Consider the following 11,782-nt stretch of genomic DNA (forward strand, 5'->3'; position numbering starts at 1 on the left):
TTTTCCTTTTTTTTTTTGGCAGGCTATTGTTATTATCGTCAAAGTGCGTGTGCGACACACACACGTACACACTGTGTGTGTGGGTTACACGCGCGTCAATGCTACCGGTTATGAATATTTGGCATCATGCAGCAGCAAACCAGCCGGTCCATCGTTACATCCGGTTGGACCTCTTTTTTTTTTCTGTCGTCCATTTCTTTTTTTTTTTTTTCAATTCCAGCTGGTTGAAAGGAGGGGAGAGGGACAAAGAACTGATGTGCCACACATCCACCAAAATGATGTGAATCGATCGACCGAGATTCTCTGAGGGGAGAGAGAAAACTTTTTTTTTTTCTATTTTCTAATGTTCTCTCGAAATCAAAACAATTCTCGATCTAATAAAATCAAATCAAACTTTCTTTTTTTTTTTTTTCGGTGTGTGTGTGTGTTGTAGCCAAAACTTTCTTGTCTGTTTTTAACTCTCGTGTTGACGACGAGCTCCGTTGCGCGGCACTTTCCGTCTAACACACACACACACACACACACAGGCGGTTAACAGATAGAAAAGATAGATAGGAGGAGATGGGTGGGTTAAGTTACAACAACAGAACAACGATAGAAAGAATTTTAAAAAGAAAAAAGAGGAGCTCGGGGACTTGTCCAACGGAGCGTGATTTCCGCTCATGACTATTCACGAAATGCCGACGACGCTGCCGTGCGACGTGCAGACGATAGACGTGTACACAAAACAACAATAATAGAACCATTCTATTTTTTCCCTCCCCCTTTATTTTATTTTATTTTATTTTTTTTTTTAGTTTTTGTGATGACTTTTTGCATGGCTTGCCGTTTTCTACAGCTTTTTATACTGCTCCATTTAGTCTGGGAAACCTGGCGGGCATTTTGGTTAACGGTGTCACGAACCGCAGCCCAAGCGGTGTGGTCGCACTCTTTTTTTCTTTTTTTTTTCCTTTTTTGGCTTGTTTCATTATTTAACGAGCGAGCGATCACACAAAGAAAACAACAACATGGTTCTTTGGGGGACTGGGGCTTGCTCCTGCTGGCAATATAATACATGCAACACACACACACAATATAATGCACACACACTGCTTAAGCTATACGCCCTTTTCCTAATCGTCAGCTGATACTTGTTCATAGATGGCGTTGAGCGGTTGCCACTTGGCTGCTCGAGCGTGACGGAATTTGGCGCAGACAGGTAAATAAAGAGTGAAGAAGTGGTGTGTGTGTGTGTGTGTGTGTGTAGGGGATGGGGAAAAAGAAAACAAGACAAAAAAAGCCACGAAAAAGCCAAACCACTACACTGCTAGACCACTTACCAACACTCTGCTACAACTAGTCAGTTTCTGGGTGTGTGTGTGTGTGTGTACGCAAACTGAAACCGATGACTGCGTCGGGGGAAAAAGAAGGAGAATGCCATGCCAAAACAGAAAACAGACAGAGGTAATGAATAATGGAAATGGAATGAATAAAAAAAACAATAACAATTAGACATTTTCTCTCTCTCTCTCTCTCTCTCTCTTTACCCTCAATTTCAAGAAAAAAAAAAGAAAACAAGAACTTGCTTTTCTTTTTGTTTTTTAATTTACAAGTTTGTTTTTGCCAAACGTAGAACACAACAAAAAAAACGTCTGTTTTTTTTTCTAGACGGAAATGTTTTGTTTGTTTCGCCATTTTTTCGCCATTTTGGCCAAACACAAACGAGTATCGACGTTGCCAGGCCTTAAGTATTTATTGACTCTCTTGGGTTTCTCTCCGTAAAATAGATGTAGTGTGCCACAACGACGACGACGACGATGCGTATGTATATACAAGGTGAAAGAGTAGGTCGAACGGGTGGAAAAATAGTGGGGATGTAACGCCATATGGTGACCAGCCCCTTCTCTATTTATACGGCCGTGTCATTTCCTGGCACACACAAACTAGTCGTTGTGTGTCGCGTCTCCCTCTTAACAATTTATAGCTTATCAAACGCCCCCCCATGAAATGTTTTTTTTTTCTTCTCTTTATTCGCTTAATATCGTGCGAAAAAAGAATTCGATTATTGTTTAGCCCCCTATTTTAGTTGCATTTTCTGTCGCCATCACCTCGTGTGGCTCGTGCCGAATCAAAGATGGCGTCGCCTCATGTCGAAATGACGAGTCAAAAAGCCGCGAGACGAGTTAAAAATATCTTTAATTTTTTTTTCGTTTTTTTTCGACGACATGTATCCCTCTCTCCTTCGCCACAGCCAATTAGCTCAGCAAGACTATCTGCTTACCTTGATATTTTCATTTGGAATGCATCTACACACGTTTGTTTAGACTCCCTTTATAAACAAGCCGCTGGGAATTTTATGTCGTCTTCAGCCATTCCAAAATATATACGAAATGCATTGGCCAACATTGCCGTTTTTTTTTTTTCAATTTTCTCATTGAAGAAAAAAGAAAATGAGGTGAGTGAACGTTCCATCTCTCGTCGTCCGGTTTCACTGCGAGAAAAAAAAAATAATTTTTTATTTTTTATTTTCTCAGATATTTTTCCACGTCCTTTGTCTGCTGCATGTGTACATGTCTACCGTCTTTTTTTATTTTCCGGGTTCCAAGTCTAAAAAAAAAAAAGAGAAAAAAAAAAATTCCCTACCCACTCCTAGCAGTTGTGTGTTATAAGGACCGGCAATGTTCTCTTGTATTTTCTTTCCTTTAGAGGGGGGAGAAAAAAAAAGAAGAACCCCGAAAAAATGGTCGTTGCTTGCGTGTCCGTGATGGCCGTTGATTGCTGGTTTCGTTAAAAAAATAAAGACCCTTCTCTCTTTTTTGTTGTTATCTCCACCCTTCTTTCTCCAACAGAGAGAACAACAACGAGTTATAACGTATTTGTGTGTTGATTCTTAAATGGTGTAATGAATTGTTGGGGGAAGATAATCATCGTAATCACAGATGAACAACTCGGCGAAAAAAAAAATGAAACTACAGTGAAAGAACAGACGATTTTATTTTTTTTAGATTTGACAACAGTCAATTTTTATTGCTCGATGCCTTGCCTTTCTGTGATTCCTTTGTTCTTGCGTTGCCATGACAACCCAAGATGTCTGTGCACACACACACACACAACGGTGGAAACGCGCAGATAAACAGTTGATTCTGGAAAAAAACAAAAAAAAAAGGATCACAATTTATGTTTTTCTTTTCCTCTGCAACTTGTTTTTCTCTTCTCTTTATATTCATCCGTTTCTTCTATGTCTCCTTGTTGTCCGATAGAAGAAGCGTCTCTTTTTTCTTTCCTCCGTTTCCATCTGATAATCTTTATAGAGAAAGAGGAAACTCGTTCTCGTCGTATACGACAATCCGCCCAGCAAACAAGAAGGAGAAGCAGTTCTTTTGTTGCCTTTTTATAAATGATTTAGCTCTATATCGAGAAAAGAAGAAATGATCGATTGTATACTGAATCGTTGATAGATACACTTCATTTTAAATGCTTTTTCGGAGGTCTGTGCTGTAAGAAAACAATCGAAAATGAGCGAAAAGAAACAAAGAAATTCCCCTTTTTTTTGTTTTTGAGTGTGTCTCTGTGTGTGGCTGGGCTATATATTCCGAGAAAAACAAAAGGCAATCGAAAATTCGTTGAATTGTGAACCAGTTTGTTTGTTTTTCAATTAGAAATATTCTCGAAAGAAATTGGTAAACACAAAAGGAGTTTGGCGGCTTGTTTGCGATGACCGCACGCCATCATTTTTTTTTTAATGCGTCAACAAAAATAAATAAATCTTTAATTTCATCGGAATTCTTTTCAATCGTCTAAACACATTTTCCACAAGAAAACAATGAATATACATATAACTGTTTCCTGATGACGTATATATTTTTATTATCCAGGTGGGATAAAGTAGGATCACAAGAGGAGGGGAGTGGGGGGGACAAAACGACAAAATAAACAAGTGTCATGAGTGATAGTAATAACGATGCCCCCATCTCTTTCTCTCTCTCTCTCTTTAGAAATATACATTTCGTTGTCCCCTCCCCTCCGGTCGTAAATTGGGAGTCGAAACGACGGAAAGAAGAGAGGGGAGAGAGAGATAAAAGCCGCAAACACGACACTATATACGATAAAATGAGCACACACAAAAAAGAGAGAAAGATTTAAGAAAAAAGAAATGACATTTCCGGATTTGAAAAGTATAGACAAAAGCGCGTAAAAAAATGTGCATCAGTCAAGAAAAAATCCTTTAAAGTCTATACATATACAGATAGATGCAAGGCAACGCTGGAGATTATTAGCAACCATAGTTAAGCTCTGTGTTTCTCTCTTGTTCGATACGCTCTCTCTCATATATGGATGGGGACTATATAGCCCGACCGTTTGTGTGTGTGTATATATAGCTACACACACACACAAGCCCGACAGATGACACGAGGGCCAACGGATCGATCTAAAATGTCAGCACGAGTTCTATTTTAGAAGAAAATGTTTCAATCATGTTCGGAATTGATTTTAAAAGTTAACTGATCCTTTGTGATTGGTGGAGAAAATTATTCGTCTATATATGCGATCGCTTCAGGGACAAATCATCGTTTTTTTCGGTGCTAAAACGATCAGGGCAATATCTGTATAGAGTATACATATATATTAATCATTTGTGTGTGATCACGATCATTCGTGCGCTTTCCCTTTTATATATATATATGTTTCCGTACGACTGACGACGCCGCCGCACCATCCCAAACCGCTGCAGTATTGATTATATATCCCTCTATATACCCGGTCCAACCCCTGTGAAAAAAGCATGAACGACCAGCATCTCTCTCTGTCTATTTGATGTCCATCTTTTTCTATTATATATATATAGACATCCAAAACAGTTAGACAGCACACACAAAAAGATGTTTCACTATATATTGAACAGCACCAACATTTCGATATCAGCTAATAATTATATATATTAAAACAACGCCTATTGTGAAATTCACACGCAATTTTTCATCTCCTTTTTAAAATTTCACAAAAAATGTAAAGCAGAAAATCGTTTTTCATTCGTCTTTTGTTATACCCCCTATGTGTGTAGGGAATCGATTGACACACACACGAGCACAGTGAGGGTGTTTCTATATATATATATAAATGATGGCAGGATATGTATATATAGGGAAAAAGGTTCGTACACGTTCAAAGTCCCGTGAAATGCCCAGCAGATAAGCCGATCAACTTGGCCCGCCCTTTCATTCCTCGCATCTAATCCGGCCAACAACCAAAAAATTTTATTTCACAAAATGCGACCTTATTGACTCTTTATCACGATGTATTGATCATACATTTTAAACGGCTATTTTTTAATTTTTTTTTCCCTGACGAAACAAAAATAAATGACGCCTTTTATCGTACACGTGAATAGACCATGGTCTAATTTAGTCACGCGTAGCACGTCATGTGGAATATTAGAAAATAAGAAGTGATGATATTTTAATAGCGCCGTTGTCTCGTGTTCACTTGGAAACTGTTTCATCTTTTTGTGTCTTACAATTTGCAAGAGATTCCCATTTGGAAAATGTCAAGTTGATTTCTCTTGAACGAATCATCGAGAGGTGGATCGACATTCTCTTTCTGTTTGACATCGCCTTGTCGTTCCCAAACGCGTCTAACAGCGTGAAAAGCTTTTCTCTATCTCTCCACGCACACACACACACTATAGAAATCTCACTCACGCAACCGATCAATAAATAAAAAGAATTTTCTGGGTTCACTTGATCGATCCATTTTTCAAACCCCCCCCCCCAAAAAAAATGATTTCAATAAAAGCCGCACACATTTTCACAAGTGTGACGCCATTTTCATTCAAAAATGTGTACGTCATTCGTCTATAGTATATATTAAAAAAAAAAAAAATCTTTATTAGAATAAAAACAAAATGGCCGCCGAATTTATTTATATTCATGAGTTGTGAAAAGTATATAGAACCGAAAACCCCAACGGTTTTTTATTTTATTTTTATTTTACCCCACCTAAAGAAAGAGGAAAAAGAGGGACGGATTTTTTGTGTGTGTGTGTGTGTGTGTGAAAGGAGCCACATGGAAGCGTGTTGTGAATACCCTTAGCGTGACGTCCCCCCCTGCACAATATAGAGTCCATTTGAGATAGGAAACGGTGCCAATAAGGCGTCTAAAAGAGTGAACAATGGCGCGCACAGCTCCCGAGACCGAAAATAATATTTATAAAAAAAAACAAAACATACACAGTGACACACGACCAAAGTTTTTTTTTTTTTATCCCGCGATGGTTCCAAACACATTCCCGCATTTGTTTGGGATCGTTTTGACAAATCGTTCAGTTTTGTTCCACGTTAATATCGTACACACGAAACCGGAGCTCTTTTATTCTATTTAAAAAAATAATAAAAATAATTGTTTTAAATTCCCCGCTAATTTCTTTTTTTAAATTCAGCCAGTCACACACACACACACACAATCGAAACGTTTTCACGGTGCTCCCCGTTAGTGTTGTGATTAATAGCCTCGAGGAGATTCGCATTTTTCATTCATCAATTACGCCGTAGTTTCGATTGAAAAATCTGTTTTTATTTTCGTACGAGAAAATTGTCGAGTTTTGTTTTTCGCATTTGGCAAAGAGTCGGGAATGTCGCCAAAAAGAAAAAGAATCTTCAAATGATTTTTGAAAATCCCAGCTTGAATATATACAACGACTACTACTACAACTACTAGACGTATAGACTGTCTCTTTCTCTCTGTGTGTGTGTGTATGCCTATAGTACACACCCGAGAAAAGGAAGGGAAAAAAAGAAACAAGGTAATCTCACTTGATGCCAAACCCCTCCAGGGCAAGCCTCTCGTATGCACAATCAACGGCCATTTTAGAGAGCTCGATGGTCGTTGCTTGTCTACACACACACACACTCTCGGGGCCCCTCTTTACAAGGATGTTTCCACCCGACTTGGCGACTGTGTGTGATGCCGTTGTCGAGTATATATTTTTTTTTTCTTTCCCCTAAACAAAAAAAAAAAAAAAAAAGTGCTGAGAGTTCCTTCTCTTTCCAAAAAGCAAAAAGGGACCCGACCCCATAGATGGGCAAGGGTGCGAATCGCAGGGGCCGCCCCAAGTTCTAAAGAATTTATTTTTTTTTTAAGAAAAAAAAAAAGAGAATTTTTATTTCTTACAAAGCTGACTGAAATAACAAACATAATACACACACACACACACACACACACACACGAAAGACAAGACAGTCAAAGAGCGATGATGTCGCTCTTTTCATTTACGCCTCTAACGGCGTCCATTTTGTTTTTGTTCTGTTGAAAAAAAGAATTGATTTTTTGTTTGGTTTATTATTGAAGAATCGAAATGTTTAGACTCTACGTTGTTAATAAAAACGCGTGTTTGAGGAGAGAGAGTTTTGAAAAACAAAACAACAAAAATTTTTTTTTTGTTTTTTTCTTGTGCCACTTTTGTGTCCCCTTGTCACCGCAAATGGCGCCGTCTGGAGGAAAAAGAAAAATGATTTTTGGGTTTTCTTTTAATAACTTGTCTTTTCTAGAAAAATAAAAAAACAATTCATTTGAAAAAGAAGTGAACGAGATTCCTGCGCACTAATACTAAATGACATAATAATTGTTGCACGTGTGACGAACGTTTTATTTATATACTTCTTATATAAATAAATGAGTTTTGCAAATAAATCGATCGAGAAAGGGAACCCCCTCGGCGAAACATTTCTAGAATCTAAAGAAAGAAAAAAGGTTTTTATTTTTTTGTTTTCAGGGAAGAGAAATGGCTTTTTGACACGAGGGGATGTGGGGCGGCTTTGTATGCTAATTTCTCTCGTTTCCTCTTTGTTGTGGCGAGAAAATGACGAGGCCGCTTCTCTATTCTATTCTCCAAAGAGAAATATATAGTGGAAAACAAGAAAATGCTTAAGAAACGTGTGACTCGCGAGAAAAAAAGAAAAAGATAGACGTGATGACGTCATTTCGTGACGCTCTTTTGTTTTTCCACACGTCCTGTGTTTTTTCAACACTTGTACAACCGCAGACACAAGACTTTTGCATGTCGTCTGCTCTTTTTGTTGAAAATTTGAAGAGAAAAGTTTTTTTTTTTCTTATTCGACGTCTTCTTTGTCACACAAACGCACCAGGGGGGAGGGGAACGGTCGTGACCACCTCCCCTTTTTTCTTTTTTTTTTTTTTATTATTTTATTATTTTATATTTTTTTTTTTTGGGTAAAAGACGGCATTGCATACACAAACACAGTCTTTAAATATTTCTCTATTTTTTTCCTCTTTTTTTTTATTATTTATTTTATTATTTTTCCTTTTTTTAAAAATAATTTATTTATTTATTTATTTTGTTTTTTTTTTTTCATTTTGTGGTTGGGTTCTTTTCTCAACATAAAAAGTCTTTCGATGGACCGACACTAGCGCCACAACAAAGAATTGCTCGGTTCTTTTTCCCGTCCATTTGACCAACAAAAAAAAAAGAAATTAGATTTCAATTGATTGTAATTCAAAAAGAAAAAAAGCCGTGCATTTACAATTCTTGATTCAATCACATTAGTTATATATGCCAATCATTTTCGTGAATATCAAATCGCACAAAAAAACGATGGCCGTTGGCCGTGACTTCTTGAAAGTATTACAAGACAAAGGCCAACCTACTCATTAGGCGCAAGAGTGGTAGGTGGTTTTCACCCAAAAAAAAAAAAAGAAAAAGAGCTTGTTGGTATAATTTGCTCCGACCGCAAGACTTGTTATTTCCCGTGTGTGTGTGTGTTGTACGCACAACACTCGATTCCAGCAGCAGCAGCAGCAATTTTTTTTTGTTTGTTTCACTTTATTCATTTTTTAGCTTTTGTTAAATGGAAAAGGAAACAAGAAGAAAATGGGGAATGTTCTAAAAGGAAGAGACTGTATCCATTTTCGGGTGTGAGAATAGAAGAAGAAAGCGAAAAAAATAAAAAGAATATATGAATAGGGAGAATGTTTAGACCCCTAGACGTTGCCAGATGCTTCTCGCATCGATTTGCTTGTTCTTTCATTCCACTCGTATTCGTAGAGGATTTTTGTTTTTTTTGTGTGTGTGTGTGTGTGTTCCAGTCATTTTTGTTGTTGTTTTATTCCTGGACTTCATATCTGCTCGATGTTGTTTTTATTGTTGTTTGACTTTTTATTTGCTCCGTTTGCTCTGCACACTTTTCGGTGGGGTTTTTTTCTTTTTTGTACGCTCACTAAACAGCTGTCAATTGACGCCGACCTAACCTCCCCTTCCTCCTCTGTAGTATATATAACTACCGCACCCACCCATTCCTTAATAATCGATCATTAAACAAGAGAAGTCGGCCGGTCGATACACCTCGACTTCTTTCCCACCAAGAAACCCAGTGCAATGGAGGAATCGGATGAAAACTGGTAGAATGACGGACACGTGACCACACAAAGAGCACAATCTTGTATTTATTTCGAGATGAAGAGGAAGAAAAAAAAAAAAAGACCCCACGGGGTTGTGACGTCACTTCATCTGATACCCCATCAAACAAAACAAAAACTATTTTTTTATTCTTTTTTCTTGGGGGGGGCAAGCGCAAAAATCAATGGACTTTCTTCTTCTTCTTTTTTTTTTTTTTTTTTAACCAGTGCCCAGTTATCTTTGCCGTGAAGGGGGCGTGACATTCCTATGTAGAGTTAAGTACGTGTGTGAAGAGTAAATCGATGGCTTTCTTTCAATTTGCTACAGAAAAATGGAAGGAAGGGGAAACAAAAAACAAAAAAAAAAACAATACGAAATTCTACGCTGTAAAAATGTGCGAAACAAGAGACGACACAAACACACACGAGGTTTGTTCGCCTGGACGCTTCTACGAGAGACCTGGCAACGTTCCCATAAGAAAACATAGAAACAGTCTAACTTTTGACTGTTTTCATGTGTGTGTCTCTTTCTTTCTTTTTTTTCTCTCGATTATTTAGAAGAAGTAGGAGAAAAAAAAAAAAATGAATGGACGCAGAAGCGAAAAAATAGGGGGGGGGGTAGAACTTTATATATTTCTTTTTTTTTTTCGGGGGAGTTGAGGAGGGGGAAGTAAAATGTATAACCCACGGGGTTTGTATACAGTCGAGCTGTTTTTATCTCTACGAATAGAAAGGCGAAAGAAGAGAGAAATATCCAAAGAAAAAAAGGGATGAAAAGGAGGAGGAAGAAGAGAAGCTGAAATCAACGACCATTTCAACGACAACGGCGTGGCTGCCAGTCGGGTAAACGCCCTCTGACGATTTGGCTGTTAATCAACCGATTTGAATGCAACAAAAACTGTCAATCTATTGGCAATCATTAGCAAACTGATCTACTCGTCTTGTCCGTCAATTTCCGGCCGATTTTCGGCCGTTTCAATGCCAGCCAGGCCCTTCTCCTGGACTCCTTTGTTCCCTGGACGAGGCGCCTTCAACGATGGTCGTTGATTGCGACACGTTATTTTCTCTTTTTTCTTCTTCTTCTTCTTCTTCTATTTCTTCCCCAGACCCAGTTTGTTTTCTGACATTTCTCTCTCTCTCTCTCTCTTGTATATATATATATACACATGCGTGTAGTACGATAACTTTTTGTTTTACCCTCATTTACCCCTCCCCGGATCACTGAAATCTTACCCCCACACACACAAACGAATTGAATGCAAATAGAAAAATTTAAAAACAAACCCTTTATTTTTTTCGCTGATTTGCCAATCATAAATTTAAAAAAATCTTTTTATTTTCGTTGAAAAAAAAAAAAAAAAGGCGATAGCGCGGTTTTGTAGCGCCGCCGCACGGGGGGAGTAGAGAGAGCCTTTCTCTCTATAAGCTCTCTCTAGAGAGAGAGAGAGAGGAGGTGGGGTTTATATTTTTTTCTCGGCCAGCAGTCGGCCCGAAAGCCGTTGAGAAGAGCGGTCGCTCCATTACAGCGCTCTGCTCATTTTTTTTTTTTTTTTAAAAAAGAGAAGATAAACACCCAAAAAAAATTTATATTGTTTTATATATACGCGTGTGTGTGTGTGTATGTGTGTGTGAGTGTAGTGAACACAAGTTATCGGTGTCGACAAAAGGATGACCGTTGGATTATAAGCACGAGGAATATAAATCAAAAGAAGATCGGAAACAAGTAAAGAGTGACATCTTTTGGCATTTTTTGTTTTGTTTGGTAGTGGGGGGGGGGGAATGATTGTAAAAAGTCAATCTAAAGAAAATGGTGGTGTTCATTTGGCGTCGGATGGCGTCGTCGTCCGTTACGTGTTGATTACCGTTGCGACGACAATCAATTAGTCTGACGCGTCTCACAAGTTTCATCACTACTTGCTTGTGTGTTCTCTCTTTATCCATTTCCTTTTTAGGATTCTCTCTCTACTCCGACCTTTTTGGCATTGAAGAGACAAAGAGAGGCTCTCCTTCTCAGAATCTTTTTTTTTTTTTCAACATGGAGAAAGGCTCCCTTTTTGGAAGGGGCGCCTTTAATTAGATTCCTTGCTAGAGAATCTCTTATGCTCCTCCCCCTCATTTTTTTTTATTAAAAAAAGAAAAAAAAAAACAGCTGTTCATTTTTTCCTTTTTTTTTTCTTTCTATGTTTTATTATTTGTGTAATTGTTTGTAATGAATGGACGCGCGTGATCGATCACTTGTAATTAGCCGCAACTTCATATATTCATTATTTTTATTTATTTATTTAATTTGGTTTTTTTTTTTGCTTCATCATTGACACTCGACTTGTGTTTCTCCAATCCTTAAAAAAGGAAAAAAAAAAAAAAGTTCTTTTGATCCTTAACCGGAACCTTTGGTA

Source organism: Daphnia magna, linkage group LG6 (assembly GCF_020631705.1).
Source record: "Daphnia magna isolate NIES linkage group LG6, ASM2063170v1.1, whole genome shotgun sequence".
Taxonomy (NCBI): Eukaryota; Metazoa; Arthropoda; class Branchiopoda; order Diplostraca; family Daphniidae; genus Daphnia; species Daphnia magna.